This window comes from Tamandua tetradactyla, chromosome 3 (assembly GCF_023851605.1).
Source record: "Tamandua tetradactyla isolate mTamTet1 chromosome 3, mTamTet1.pri, whole genome shotgun sequence".
NCBI classification, from domain to species: Eukaryota; Metazoa; Chordata; class Mammalia; order Pilosa; family Myrmecophagidae; genus Tamandua; species Tamandua tetradactyla.
The window spans coordinates 131,159,044-131,174,224 of NC_135329.1; the positions used below are offsets into that span (position 1 = coordinate 131,159,044).

The following is a 15,181-nucleotide window of genomic DNA, read 5'->3' on the forward strand; positions in this document are numbered from 1 at the left end:
ATTGTAGCTGGCAGAAGTAAGAAGTAGAGACCTTGAAAAATAAGACTACTAAAATCATTCAGTCTGAGGAAGAAAAGAAAGAGAGAAAGGGGCAGAAAGAATATTCAAAGAAATAATGGTTGAAAGCTTCCCAAATTTAATGAAAGACATGAATATACAGTCCAAGATGCTCAATACATTCCAAACAGGACAAACGCAAATAGACCCATGCCACAACATATTATACTTAAACTATCAAATGTCAAAAATAAAGAGAAAATTCTGAAAGCCACAAGAGACAACAATATGTCACATACAAGAGAGCTGCAATAAGATTAAGTGCCAATTTCTCATCAGAAACCACAGAGGCAAGAAGGTAGTAAGATGACATATTTAAAGAGCTGACAGCAAAACACTGCCAAATAAGAATTCTACATCTGGAAAAACTATCTTTTAAAAAATGAGGGAGAGCTTTTCATCAGGGCTGAGTGGTTTTTCAGATCATGTTTGGTGGCTCTGTAGATTACAACAGAGAACATGAAAGCCCAGAGGGAATGGGCCCTGATGGTGTCATCGAGAGCAACTGGAAGGAGATTGTCGATAACTCTGATGACACGAATTTAAAAGAATCTCTTCTTTGGGGTATCTGTGCTTATGGTTTTAAGAAGCCTTCAGTTGTTCACCAGAGAGCTCTTATTCCCCATGTTAAAGGCTATGGTGTGATTGCTCCAGCTCAGTCAGGTACTGGCAAGACAGCCACATTTGCTATTTTCATCCTGCAATAGTTAGAGATTGAGTTCAAGGAGACCCAAGCACTAGTCTTGGGCCTCACCAGACAACTGGCTCAACAGATGCAAAAGGTAATTCTGGCCTTTGGAGACTATACGGGAGTAACTTGCCGTGTCCATATTGATGGAACCAATGTTCGAAATGAAATGCAAAAACTGCAGACAGAAGCATGACATATAGACATTGATACTCCAGGGAGAACATTTAATATGTTAAATAGAAGCTATCTTTTCCAGAATGGATCGAAATGTTGGTTTTGGATGAAGCAGATGAAATGTTGAGCCAGGGGTTCGAGGATCAAGTCTGTGAGATTTTCCAAAAATTAAATACAAGTATTCAGGTTGTGTTGCTTTCTGCCATAATGCCAACTGATGTGTTGGAAGTAACCAAAAAGTTCATGAAAGATCCAATTGGAATTCTGGTGAAGGAAGAATTAACACTTGAAGGAATCAAACAGTTTTATATTAACATTGAAAGAGAGGAATAGAAATTGGATAAACACTTTGTGACGCTGACCATTAGGCAGGCTGTTATTTTTCTCAGTGCAAGGTGCAAGATAGATTGGCTTACTGAGAAAATGCATGCCAGACACTTCGCAGTTTCTGACCTGCATGGTGCATGGACCAGAAGGAAAGAGATGATATCATGAGGGAATTCAAGCCATGTACTGATCACTACTGACTTGTTGGCTCAAGGGATTGATGTGTGTTCTAGTTTGCTAGCTGCCAGAATGCAACACACCAGAGACGAATTGACTTTCAATAAAAGGGGATTTATTTAGTTAATATATAGTTCTTCAGAGGAAAGGGAGCTAACTATTAACTGAGGTTCTTTCTTACCTGGGAAGGCACAGGGCAATCTCTGTTGGCCTTCTCTCCAGGCCTTTGGGTTCCACCAACTTTCCCTAGGTTGATTCCTTTCTGCATCTCCAAAGGTCTGGGCTGAGCTGCAAGTGCTGAGATGAGGTATGCTGAGCTGCTTGGGCTGTGCTATGTTGAGCTCTCTCATTTAAGCACCAGTCAATTAAATCAAACATCATTCATTGCAGCAGGCATGCCTCCTAGCCAACTGCAGATGTAATCAGCAACAGATGAGGTTCACATGCCATTGGCTCATGTCCACAGCAACAGAACTAGGCACCTTCACCTGGTCAAGTTGACACCTGAATTTAACTACCACAATGTGCAACAACTGTCTCTGGTTACAAACTAGGACCTAACTACCAATCATGAAAACTGTATCACAGGAGTTGATAGCGGCAGTTGATGACAAGATTGGGCTCAGAGAGGCATTGATGTAATTTAGGACATGGAATCATAAGCGAAATAGCATTCTGTTTGAATAAAGAGCAAGTCAACTTGGCAGAGGGGGTTGATTTGGAAGGAAAGGTGTGGCTGTTAGCTTTGTTACTGAAGAAGACAAGAGAATTCTTTAGGACATGGAGACTTTCTACAATACTACAGTGGAGGTAATGCTAATGAATGTGACTGGCCTTACTTAATTCCTGGGATGAAATAGTTTTGAATGCAGTGATCCTGTTGCTGAATAGGTGATCACGCCACTTTGAGAATATCTGAATCCTGTCTCAATGCTCATAACAAATCAGAAATATAGATTTTGATAGCAAAGGAACTTTAGTCATGAGTTCTTATGAACAAAGTCATTGGTTTTATTATCATTAGACTGTTGGGGTTGGGTATAAAAGATGGGGTCTGTAAAATCCTTTTTTCTTAGAAATTTATTTTCTAGTTTTGTAGAAATGGTTGTATTAAATGTTCTCTATCATTTAATAGTATACTTGTGGACTAAAAGCTGTAAATGCTGTATAAAATCAGCCAATTTTGTTAAATTAGCACATCTGCTTTATTGTGTTTGTCATTAGCCTCAATTTAGAAAGTCCTTAAAAATGGAATTTTTTTTAGAAAGCATTTGAATGCATTTTGTTTGGTACTCATTCAATAAAGTATTTAAGTAGTGCTAAGTGTGAACTGGACCCTGTTGCTAAGCCCCAGCAAGCAATCGTATCTTAGGTAGGGTTAAGTCCAGTAAAACTGTCATATTGCACATGTCTTAATGAAATTTGAATGTTAAATAAATTGGATATTCACTTTAAAAAAATGAGGGAGAGATGAAGACATTCTCTGATAAACAGAAGCTGAGGCAGTTTGTCACCACAAGTCTGCCCTACAAGAGATGCTAACAGGAGTTCTGAAGGTTGAAAGGAAAGGACAACAGACAATAGTTTGGAGCTGCATAAGGAAATAAAGCTCATCAGTCAGGGTAACAGATGTGTAAATATAAATGGCAGTACTATTGTATTTTTGGTGTGTAATTCCACTTTTTACTTCCTACAGGAACTAAAAGGCAAATGTACAACATCTAATGAGAAATAAGTGGTTTTAGACACACAATGTATAAACATGTAATTTGTGACAAGAACTACATAAAAGTAGGGGGATGAAGGGATATAGCAACATAGTTTGTGTATGCTTTTGAAGTTAAGTTGATATCAAAGCAAAGGAGATTATTATAGATTTATGGTGTTAAATTTAAGCCCAAGGGTAACTACAAAGAAAATAACAGAAAATGTGCAAGCTCATACAGACAGAAATTATAGTACTGACTGTCAGGAGCAAGGAACCAAGCAACATGAAAATTTAATGCATAATAGAGGTAGGATTTCTGTTTGGGAAGATGGGAAATTTTTAATAAGAAGGTGGTGAGGGTATTACAACATTTTGAATGTGATGAATACCCTTGATTGGTATGCATAGGTGTTTCCTAGCTGCTAAAACAAATAACATATACAATAGGTTGGCTTAAAGAACGGGAATTTATTGGCTCATGGTTTTGTAGTTAGGAGATGTCCAAAATCAAGACATCAGCAAGGTGATTCTTTATCCCAGAAGACTGTGTGTTCTGGGGCTGGCTGCCAGCGATTTACTAGATCCTTGGCTTTTCAGTCACATGGCAGTAATGCACATGGCAGCATCTTCTTTCTCTTTGAGGGTCTGTGACTTCCCGCATTTGGCAGCTCCCAGTGGCTTCTCTCTCCATCTAACTTGCACTCTACCTATAAAGGACTTCAGCAATGCAGAGTAAAGCCCAACCTGACTCAGTTGGGCCATACCTTAACAGAACATCTTAAAGAGATCTTATTTACAATGGGTTCACTCTTACCAGAATGTGGGCTAAGACAAGAACTTGCCCAAACTGAGATCCACGATTGAATCTGCCACAATGGGAGTGGTTGAGAAGGGAAACTTTTAGTTGCATATATGATCTCACAATTAAGAAAAAAAGAAAAGAGCAAATAAAAATTAAATGCAATACATGGCCCTGAATAAGATCTAGCAAGAAAAGAGAAAAGGCTCAAAGGGTCATTAGTGGGGCATATGAAAAAAATTGGAATGTAGACTCTAAACTTTATATCAATGTTAAATTTCTTGAACTTGATAACTACACTTGAGGGGTAACATGAGTGAATATCCTTTTTTTTAAAGAAAATATACATGGCAATTTTAAGTGCTTAAGAAACATGATGTATATAACCTACACTCAAGTGTTCAGAAAATGGATTGATAAATAGATAGGCAGAGAGAAAGATAAAATAGAATGATAAAGCACAATTTTAAAATTTGTGGATTTGAGTGCCCAGTGGGTTTAGGGGTGTATTGGGAGTTTTCTTGTATGGGGTTCATATTATTTACTATCTGTCATGTAAATTTGAAAGTATTTCAAAATAAAAAGTTCAAAAAAATTTTTAAGTGAAACAAATTGGTCAATTTATTTACTGACTATTGGCTCATGTTGTAGGTTGGATTGTGTCCCCCCAAAAAATATGTTCAAGTCCTAACTAACCCTAGGTATCTCAGAATCTGACTTATTTGGAAACAGCATCATTCCAGATGTAATTAGTTAAAATGAGGTCATAATGAAGTAGTACGGGCCCTTAATCCTATATGACTGGTGATCTTATGAGAAGAGGAGAAGGGACATAAGGGACAAGACCAGGTGACGACAGTGGCAGAGACTAGAGTTTTGTAGCTACAAGCCATGGAATGCCATAGACTGTCAGTCACCACCAGAAGCTATGATGAGGCAAGGAAGGATTATTTTCTAGTCATCTGAAAGAGCATGGCCTGGCTGGAACCTTGATTTCAGACTTCTAACCTGCAGAACCGTGAGCTAATAAATTTCTATTGTTTTAAGCTACCAAGTTTGTGGCAGTTTGCTATGGCAGCCCTAGAAAACTAATATCGTTGGTTAAACTAAAGTTCGGGAATTACCTATAAATTTCATTTGTTTGCAATGTTTCCCTTGGTATGAGAGAAAGTTATAATTGATCTTTATAATGAAAATTATCATACAGGAATTATTGACATACCGAAAAAGCTGATATATCCCAAGCTCCAAACTCAGGGTATGGCACATAGTAGGCACTCAAATATTTGTACAATGAATGTATAAGTGAATGAATATATGATATTTCTAAAATGCATGCAAATCCTATTTTTACAGCTTTATTAGTTGATAAGGCTAAAATGAGCTTATTATTTGGTGATATCTGATTATTCAATGATAAATTATGAATCCACTTTATTTGCCAAACTTCCTCAATGCTAATGAGTATCATTTGAGGTTCTGTAATTCTTGATATCTTGACTGGTCTGAAAATATATCCTATTTTAGAGGTCCTTTTAAGAAGTCTTAGAATTCCATTAAGCTATTTACCATGAGCATCATTAAGATTATCAGGCTTGGAAATATTGCAAATCACTGAAGACTGTTTTCTCCTCATGTCTATGTCTTTCTGCTTCCTGAACTTAAAAAAAAATCATAACAAATTTTTGCTGGTTAGCAAAATTTTTAAGTAGGTATAAAAAGTCTTCTAATTGAAAATCATGTAGTTAGTTTTACTTTATCACATCATATTTTAAAAATTATATTGGCAAACAGGAATAACAGTTTATTGATAATTGAAGCTTTTCTCTTTAATGTGTTTTGGAAATTTCTACTATTAATGTATTTTCTAATGATACCATTAGATACTAAAAGCCTTGTGAAGTTGAGTCTCAGAGGGTTCCAGACCAAGAAGGCAAATTGCTTCTTGCTGTTACAACACCTAGAAAGCTACTGTTGTTTTAGTTTGCTAAGGCTTCCAGAATGCTATACACCTGAGATGGACTGGCTTTTATAAAGGGGATTTATTTAGTTACAAATTTACAGTTCCTCGGAGGAAAGGCCACTGGCATTCATCTTGGTTTCTCTGTCACACGGGAGTAAGGTACACGGAGATCTCTGTTGGCCTTCTCACCTGGCTTCTGGGTTCTAACAACTTTCCCTAGGGAATGTCCTTTCTGCATCTCCAGACATCTGGGTCTGAGCTGCTGAACTCTCTTCTGACCTCTCTCTTTTAAGCCTCCAGCTAATTAAATGAAGCATCTCTCATTGCAGAAAGCACTCCTGTTAGCCAACCGCAGATGTAATCAGCAGTAGATGAAATTCACTTGCTGATAATTTAAGTCTACAGCAACAGAACAACTGGGTACCATCACCTGGCCAAGTTGACACCAGAATCTAACTACTGCAACTGCAAAACTGAATATAAATTTTGTCTTAAACAACTTCTTTATTTGCCCACTTAGCCCTTTTTTCATAAATCTCCCCTAAGAAAAAAAAACAGAAAACAAAATACTTTTAAAAAGTTAAGAGATGAGACCACACTCTGGATAGAATACAAGATAGTGAGTGAATTGATTAGGAAATGCTGCAAATCCAAGTGATTAACCAAACAAGATTCAAGCAATTGCCATGTTTGACAGTGAAAATGTACTATTTCTGAATGAGTGGCATTCCCACAGTTTTTACTCTTGATCTTTTATCCAGAACTGGTGGAACATCTGTTTTCCCCTCTAACTACTCCTTATTTATTCAAAATTACTTTGTACCCTACCTAAAAAATAAATTTTTATTACCTCTTTGGCATTTCATTCTACCTCCTAAAACTCTCATATTGCATGCAAATTTTTGAAGATCACTTGTAAAGCATTCAACTTTCTAACTCCCTTACCACTTTACCTCTATTTACCAGCTATTACTTATATTTTAGCTGCCCACGAACTCATTTCTGGTTCTGAGTTTTGCCAGGAAACAGTCCCTGTTTTTCCATCAGCCAAACCAAATTCATCTTTCCCTGTTTACACTGTTGAAATCACAGGTCATGGCCCAGCTCCTCTCAGTTTTTCTACTCATCCATTTTACAAAAATCTTCATGCTATATTATCTAAGGACTATGTTAATGACTAAAATAGGCCAACGTAGTATCTTTACATTATAAACTCCTCTATGAGGGAACCATGGATAAGATTTACCATGGACCCTTCATTATTTACTATATTGAAAGGCAACCTATGAGAGCTTAGCAAGTACTGATTGACCTGGCTTTACTATGAATCAGTACTTCTCAGCCTCTTTTCCACTCCAGCACACCTGAGGGTTACTATATATTCTCATCAGTCACTGTGGATCCCTTCTAAATGATTCCTCTACAGAAATGATGAGAACACACACACACACTCATACAAATACACACACATATATCCTTACCTGATGAAACATTGATTTCACTGTTATGAAGAATGAACCAGTAAATTAGAGGAAACCAGCATGGTAGATTGAATTATGTACCTAAACATAGACATATTTTTAATCTTATTCCACATTCGTATGGGTGTGAACCCCCTGTAAACAGGACCTTTTGGAGATATTTTTAGTTAAGGTGTGGCTGAACTGAACGAGGGAGGCCTTATAAAGAGAAGAAACCGAACAGAAATTGGAGAAGGCCACACTGGAAGAAATCGGAAGTCGGCAGAAACCTGAAGAGCCAAGACAAGGAGAGAACATTACCAGGTACCTGAAGGCAGATACAAAGCAAGAACTCCAAGGACTGCCGGTGGCCAGCACCAGAATGCTACTGACTAAAGAATGCAAAGACTCTGGGAGAAAGCAAGTCTTGCCGATACCTTGATTTTGGATTTCTAGCCTCAAAATTGTGAGCCAATAAATTCTCGTCATTTAAGCTAATCCCTTGTGGAATTTTTCATAGCAGCCTGGCAAACAAAGGCACCCCAAAAAAGGTTATTTTCAGAAGCATGAATATTAGCACTTATTCCCTCTCATTCTTATATATATATGCCTATATATACATTACAGTATATATATGGTATATACATGTATTTATGCATGTATGCATGTGTATATATGTATATGTACGTATGGTGCATGAAGGTTTGGAAATGATTAAATGTTTTCTTAGGTGATCATGCATTTATTAAAATCCAACATGCTACCAAAATGTATTTTATAAAGACTAAAGCAGCTGAGAATTACTTTCCCCTAATGACACAACTTTTCCTTGTAACTCCGGTGGTTGATTCTTCTGTCATCCCCACACTACGGTGAGGAAAGGCATCTGCTTCTTCCTTGTTCCTCTTCAATGTAAACAGCACAGCCTTTAAAGTCTAAGCCATCTGGTTCTATCACCTACACATTCCACTGCCATTTACAATATGGGGTAGTGTACAAAGCATGGACCTTCAACAAAAAGGCAACTCCATCACCTGCTAGTTTAGCAATCTTCACCTAGAGCTACTCTCAAACTGTAAAAAGGGAAAAGACTATAACACCTTCCTTATAGAATTTTGTGAGCAGCAGATAAGACACTGCAGATTGCTCAACTCAAAAGATGACATCATTATTTACTTATCTTCAGCACATGCCCACCTTCTTCAGATAAATTGAGCACATAGCTAAGAGCTTTTCAGGGTGATGTTATAGTTTCCTCTAAAGCCTCAGTCTTAAAGGCCCTTGAGCTCCACTTCAAGAAACTTACACATCCACTTTATTTCAATAACTGACATCACTGCCATATCATCAAGTCCTGAAATTCCCATCCTTCCATCTCTTCTTAATAAAACTAATAGTATGAGATAACATTTTTGGGTGCCAGACACTATTAGAAGTATTGTTACAGGCACTGTTTTAGTAACCCTCAAACCACTACTATTGTTCTGACTTTAAGATGAGGAAACTGGAGCTTCCCCTTCTGTATCCTTAGGCTCCCACTCCCCTGGCCTACCGGGTCTCTATCATGCCCCATTCTGCTGCTGCATTCACATTCACTGACTCTTGAAAAATTTAAAGATCAAAATCAGCCAACCCAGTATCATATCTCTTTCATCCTGTCTTTTAACTTCCTACTCTTCAGCATTTTTGACCATCATATTTTTCTACCCCTGTTCCTGAGCTGCTGAAAATTGCACAGGCAAATCATTAGCTTCATTAAGAATTCACTTAACTCTAGTTACAACCTTCAATGCTGTACAGCATTCATTATACTCATTCTCAAGTGACTTCATATCCCATCGCACACAGAATTAATTCAAAATATTTTTTCCCTCAAATTCTCAACTCTACCTTCATTGTCAAATGATCAGGTAGAGAGGGTTTGACATTATTTCTCAAGTATCTACATTGTCACATATCTTCTTGGCATCCTTCTCTATCCTAGTAGCAGAGATGTTCCTACTTCTTTTCAAGATGTATATTTCCATTTGTATCCTTTTCTCCTTCTCTGCCAGAGTTCTTGAAAAATCATTCATTAGTGAATGCTTGTACTCTTTCACTTCCCATTCTAATTAAGGACCACTGTAACCTGGCTTCTGGCCCCACCACTCACACTCAATTGCCTCTGGGTTTCATCTAATAGATTTAACTCTGCAACATGTTCAGACGCTGTCATGGAATTCCAAGGGTTCTATTCACTTGGTTCCCCTCCCTGGCTCTCTTTTTTTCCCCCTACTCTAGATTTTTTTCCGTTTATAATCTGACCCACTGGCAGCAATCACAACTGAACAAAGTAGTCCCATGCCTAGAGCTCCAACCTTAGCCCTTCACCTGGGTTCCAGGCCTATGATTCAAATTTCCTTGAGCCCCTGTTTCCACTGGGTCAGGACTCACTATTCTCTCTCTGATGTCAACACTGAGAGCTTAAGTTCCCCCACTAGGGTCACTTATACTGTAACATGGTTATGGTGACCTGTCCATACCACTGGGGTATAAACTTGTCAAGGGTAAGGGGCCTAGCTCAATGTCCCAACTCTGTAAGCAAAAGGAATTTTAAATTTATTGATTTACCAGTCCAAGGAAAAAAGTACCATTTTCTTAAAATAAAAAATTTTTTTCCTCATACTCATTAGCACTCTTATTGTATATTTTGTTTTGTTTTTGCCCAGAAAGCCATCAGAACCCAAGAAGCACGTTTACACTGAGTGAAAATATTCTCCAATGCATTCAGGAGTGTTGATTACTTCTAAAGTGAAGGGAAAATAAAAGCCTCATTAACTGGTAACTTTTGGATATTTAGGCCCTTAGAGTTCTCTGAACAACTGAATTTTTTTTTTTTTAAATATGGGCAGGCACCAGGAATCGAACCCAGGTCTTCTGGCATGGCCAGCGAGAACTCTGACTGCTGAGCCACTGTGGCCTGCCCTGAACAGTTGACTTTTAATCTGCTTTTCAGTCTGTTGTTCAACCCAAGTTTTAGTTGAAAACTTATGAATGAAAAGAAAAATTACTCATTTGGTTTTTACCGTGTCCATGCTCCATCACTTATACGTTACTATGCAAAAGGCAGAAATTAAGCAAGATTTTACAGAATGAACTTAGAGCCTCTCTCAAAATTAAGGGAAAAAAGCATGCCAAAGAAAATGAAGGATTTGGAATCTTTCCTGATATCTTTTTTCTGTCTCGAGCAGCCAAAAGCTAAAAGATGAGCCACAATAGGAAGGAAAGCAAGCAAAGAAAAGAAATCCATAAAAGGGATTAAAAAAAAAAAGTTGCCATTAAGATAATCAGGAATTAATCTATTCACTGGCAAAAAATTAGATTAAGATCTGAAGGACAAAGACCAAGAGTCTGCAGACTTAAATTCTGCCTCCTGAGTAGAATATGGTCAACAGGATGACTGCCGTACTTCTTATCCTCAGACTCTGAAGTTAAATCACCCTCTCCCCACTAAGAGATAGCTGCTTACAGGTGGCAGCTTAAAGTGGGAGTGTTTAAAAATATTATTTATCTTTTAGTGGGACTGAATTTCTTTTTTCTAGATTGGACTCTCAAGCTTAAATGTATACAGTTCTTCAGCACCTCTGTAAACAGATTATTTCCTATTATTATTATTACAGTGAATTATTTTCAACCAAAGAGAGATAATTAGGTCTTCAATTTTTCAAAATACCTTTTCTCTTCCTGCTGTCTTTTAGTTATTTTACATCTTATTAGCTCCTTTAAAATTGTAAAAAAGGAGATAAAATATTTTTTAGCCCTATCAATGCTCTATGTCTATTCATCTAGTCCTTGCTTACAGAGAGCCAGCAGCAGTCTACCCATGGGGTACAGTGTATAGAGAAGGATACAGAGAGGAAACAACAAGACAGAGGAATTATACCTGGAATAGTGACTCACAGGGCAGTGATATTTAACCACATTGAGACGGGGTAGAGGTAGGCAGCAAGAAGCAAGGAAGCTGGACTCAGAAACCAGCCAAAACAAGAGTGAGTACCAGTAATGGTGAAAGTTTTAGAGAGAAAATGTGAAACTCCTGCCCTTGAATTTGTGCCTTGGATTGAGAACAATCCTCCAGCTGGTCTCTGTGAGGGCCGCGCCCATTGCGGCTGCAGGCAATCCTGAGGCCCTGCAGGGCAGCCTTCCCGGGTTCTAATGGGGTCCAGGATCCCAACTGAGATTCTTATTCCATTGTGTATTCTTAGAACAATCCTGCCTCCATTGCTTCACATAAACAGCAGCAAGTCTCCATATCTTTCAATCAAAAACATCTTGCTAAAACAAATACAAACAAAATTGTATAAGAACCTTCGGAGTTAATACCTACGAACAGCAAGTCATTTCAAGAGGGAGATAATTTGAAGTCAGGTAATACCTCCTGCTTATTTATGGCAAAGTATTAAATTATTTCCATTTCTTCCAAATCATTTTTTTTTAAATTACTGTACTTGCACCTACCTCTGATCGGTAGGCACCTCATTCATCTTATCATCCCAATTAAAGTGTTGCCTGGCAGCCAAAAAAAACGCAACCAACCAACAAGAAAACATTCCTCATAGACAATCTGAGTTGTCTAAAATACATTAAAAGGAACGACAAGCTATTCATCCCCATCAAGCCATACCATTTAAACTATCGTCCATCATATTTAAAATGTCTTTAATGTTTAAATATATTGTCTCTAAAATAAACTACCACTTGATACTTAAGATTTTATGTTACCTATTGCAAATTCTTATTAAAAGTGTATATATGGGGCCACAGTGGCTCAGCAGGCAGAGTTCCCATCTGCCATGCCAGAGACCTGGGTTTGTTTCCTGGTGCCTGCCCATGTTAAAAAAACAAACAAACATAAAAACCTTTTTAAACATGTATATATGATGTGTTATTTAAGTAAGTCTTGGAGATTCTATTTCGGTTTTGAGTGTGTGTATATGTTTTAAACGAAAGGCATTTTGTTGCTATTAAAGCAACAGATTTTCGATAAGATGATCTTAAGGATTGTGTTATATTTTAGGAATGAGCACTTCCTGTCTAGATTTGTGCCACTATCTCATTCCCGTGAGGGAATCACTAGGGTCACACTGGCCTTTCTTTAATTAGTATCTCGATGCTGGAAGGAGGGGAGCATGTCAAGAGGAAAAGAATGCAAGAAGACATCATAAACAAAAGGTCTTCAAGACAACTAGTGATTTGGTCAAGGAACAAAAAAAAGCCTAGCTCCTTTTTTGTTACCCAAGTATAGCGGAAATGGTTTTGACTCCTACAGACTGAGAAGGTTGGGATTTTTCTTACGTATGTTTATTTGTTAATTCTGGTTTAATGTATTAGACTTTAAATCTATTTCAATTTGATAAACTACGATTGAAAACAAAATGAACTATGCATTTACTGTCTGGTGGCAAAACTGTGATCCTTAAAGAAAATCGTATTTTTAAAATACCAAAGAATAAAATACTTGAAAATTAAAAGTTATGTGTATAAGTAACACTTTTAGAATATTAAATCTTCAGTTGAAAAACACTGATATTAACAGTTTCTATTGTGTACTATTTCCAAGAAATCACCTCAGCAGGGTGCCTGTGTCGTTTCATAATCACATAGTACACTCACCCCACTGATGATGTTTCAGGCAAGTTTGCATGTTAAATTGAATTTCATTTTCTTCAGGAAGTGACTTTTACTCCAGATTGAATACAGCTGTTAGCATAGACCACTGTTCCAAAAACATTTCTATGAGAACTGGAAGAAAACACCATTTTAAGAATTGCAAATTTACTTTCATTATTCCAAATCTGTGCAATTAAAGTGGGAAGGGAATCTTTGCTCTGTTTATTAGTTAAACTGGGTTTTTATAAATGTTCAAGCAAAAAATCCAGGATGTCTGTTAAGTCTTTCCATTTATTTTTGTAGCCAAGATAAATAGATGGCTAGATAGATAGATATAGCTATAGATATAGACATATATTTTAATAACCGCATCACCAGTTTTTTTTCATATCACCAGTTTTAATAAAAAATTTAGTACCTCATTTTTGGTTTCAAAAATCAAAGTTATATTTTCACTTAACTATTTTTAAAATTTCAATCTCTAATACATCTTGATTTTCCCTCTTCATATTAACAAAAACGTACCCTAGCAAATAAAGTGGGGCCTCAAGAGAGGAAATACTGCCAGCTGAAAACACCGGATATCATCAGACCACAAGAGAGACAACCTCAGTTATAAATGTCGAACAAAAAAGAGGTATTGGAAGGAAGTGTAACTTTTTATTGGATGGTATAATTGTTTTGGTGAAATCTTACTGGTTTACTCTCAAACAAAACGAGGTTTACTACCAAACAAAAATGAAATCTCTAGGGATTATTTTGACAACCAGCGTTTCCACTTTCTGGAGCTTTTGAAGGAAGGAAAAACAGTCTGTGGATTGTTACCATGCCTGGCCATTTTCCTCTTTTGAGGTCAGGAGAAGAGAAGGATGAGGGCGTCAATCAGCCAGATAATATGTAAGTAATTTGGATCAGCTTTGGCAAATAGTTGAGAAAACAGCATTTTGTAAGAAGGTTTTTTTCTGACATAACACTGCCAAAAAATATCCTTTTAAAGAGTCAGAATAAATCTGTCTGTAAATAGACATGTAACAGTAAGAAATGAGCATTATTAACTCTCTCTGTCAGCGGGGTGGGGATAGGAAAACTTGATTTACAAAGTCTGTCTGTAATAGCTGTTTTTCTATTCCTACCCGCGGACGCTGCGCTTCCTCTTGTACCCAGAGTGATGGTGATAGCTATGATTAATATTGTTTCCTGATTGACTATGAAAATCCAGATTTAATTTTTTGTTAAAAGGGAACACATAAGTGTTTACACCTTTTTTTCTTTTTTAAGTTTGAACTTTGTGCTTTCTAAGTTTTGCATTTCAACTGCTATCTACTAAATGCTCTTTCAGATTTTTGTAATTAAATATATTTATCTGCTCGTAAATAATTCTTTGGACAAAACTTACAAATTCAATTTATTTATTAGTCAGTGACCAAGATACTGTAGTTGTCAAAAGATGATGGTTTTGATTTACAGCTTTGATTGAAGGGGACAGCTATCAGTTTTTAAGTTATCCTAAAGTCTCCTTTCCTTAATTTTTTCACAGAAAACGATTATTGTTTCTCAGAAGGACAAGCCATTCTCATGGGAAATGAAAGAACCTACCATAACTTAACGCAAAAGAAAGTGGATGTTGCAGCAAAAAACAGTGGTTTTGGTAACTGTTCTCTGGTACACCTAAGTCAGCCATCTTATCATATCAAGCCAGCTCGCTAAAAAAGTAAAAGGAAACTGTTTGCCACTAGAGGGAGTTTAAATTTCCCTTTGCATCAATCAACACAGAGAAAGAATTTAACTTCTGAAACAACAAAGGTAGATTGTGGTATACTTCCTTTTTTACTAAACAATAAAACTAAAACAAAAATTTAATTTTTAAGGGATACATTTTCCCCCTTTAATAGTATAAACACTATGGATATATTAAGTTATTATATACAGTATATTTATATAAAAACAATGGAAAATATTTCAGTTTCTGAAAGCAATATAGGCAAAAGTTAGATTCTAATTGCCTACTCATTGGGAATGCACTCTTTCAATCTATCAAGCTTCATTTAGTCATGATTGTGGCAGAATGTTCCAGAGATGGCTGCCATACCCCTCTGCCCTTCTGCAAATGCTTTTCTATGTGACTGTGCCTTCCCTGATGGTCAAGACGTGGAACCTACTTCATATCCCCTTGGAG

At 36.9% G+C, this 15,181-nt stretch overlaps 1 protein-coding gene and 1 pseudogene across 5 annotated transcripts in view; one reads left to right on the forward strand and one right to left on the reverse strand.

Moving 5' to 3' along the window:
* Nucleotides 1-15,181, reverse strand: part of RBMS1 (RNA binding motif single stranded interacting protein 1) — a 247,943-nt gene that overhangs the window by 170,279 nt on the left and 62,483 nt on the right. The window lies entirely within an intron of this gene.
* Nucleotides 393-3,161, forward strand: LOC143676791 (eukaryotic initiation factor 4A-II pseudogene; annotated as a pseudogene).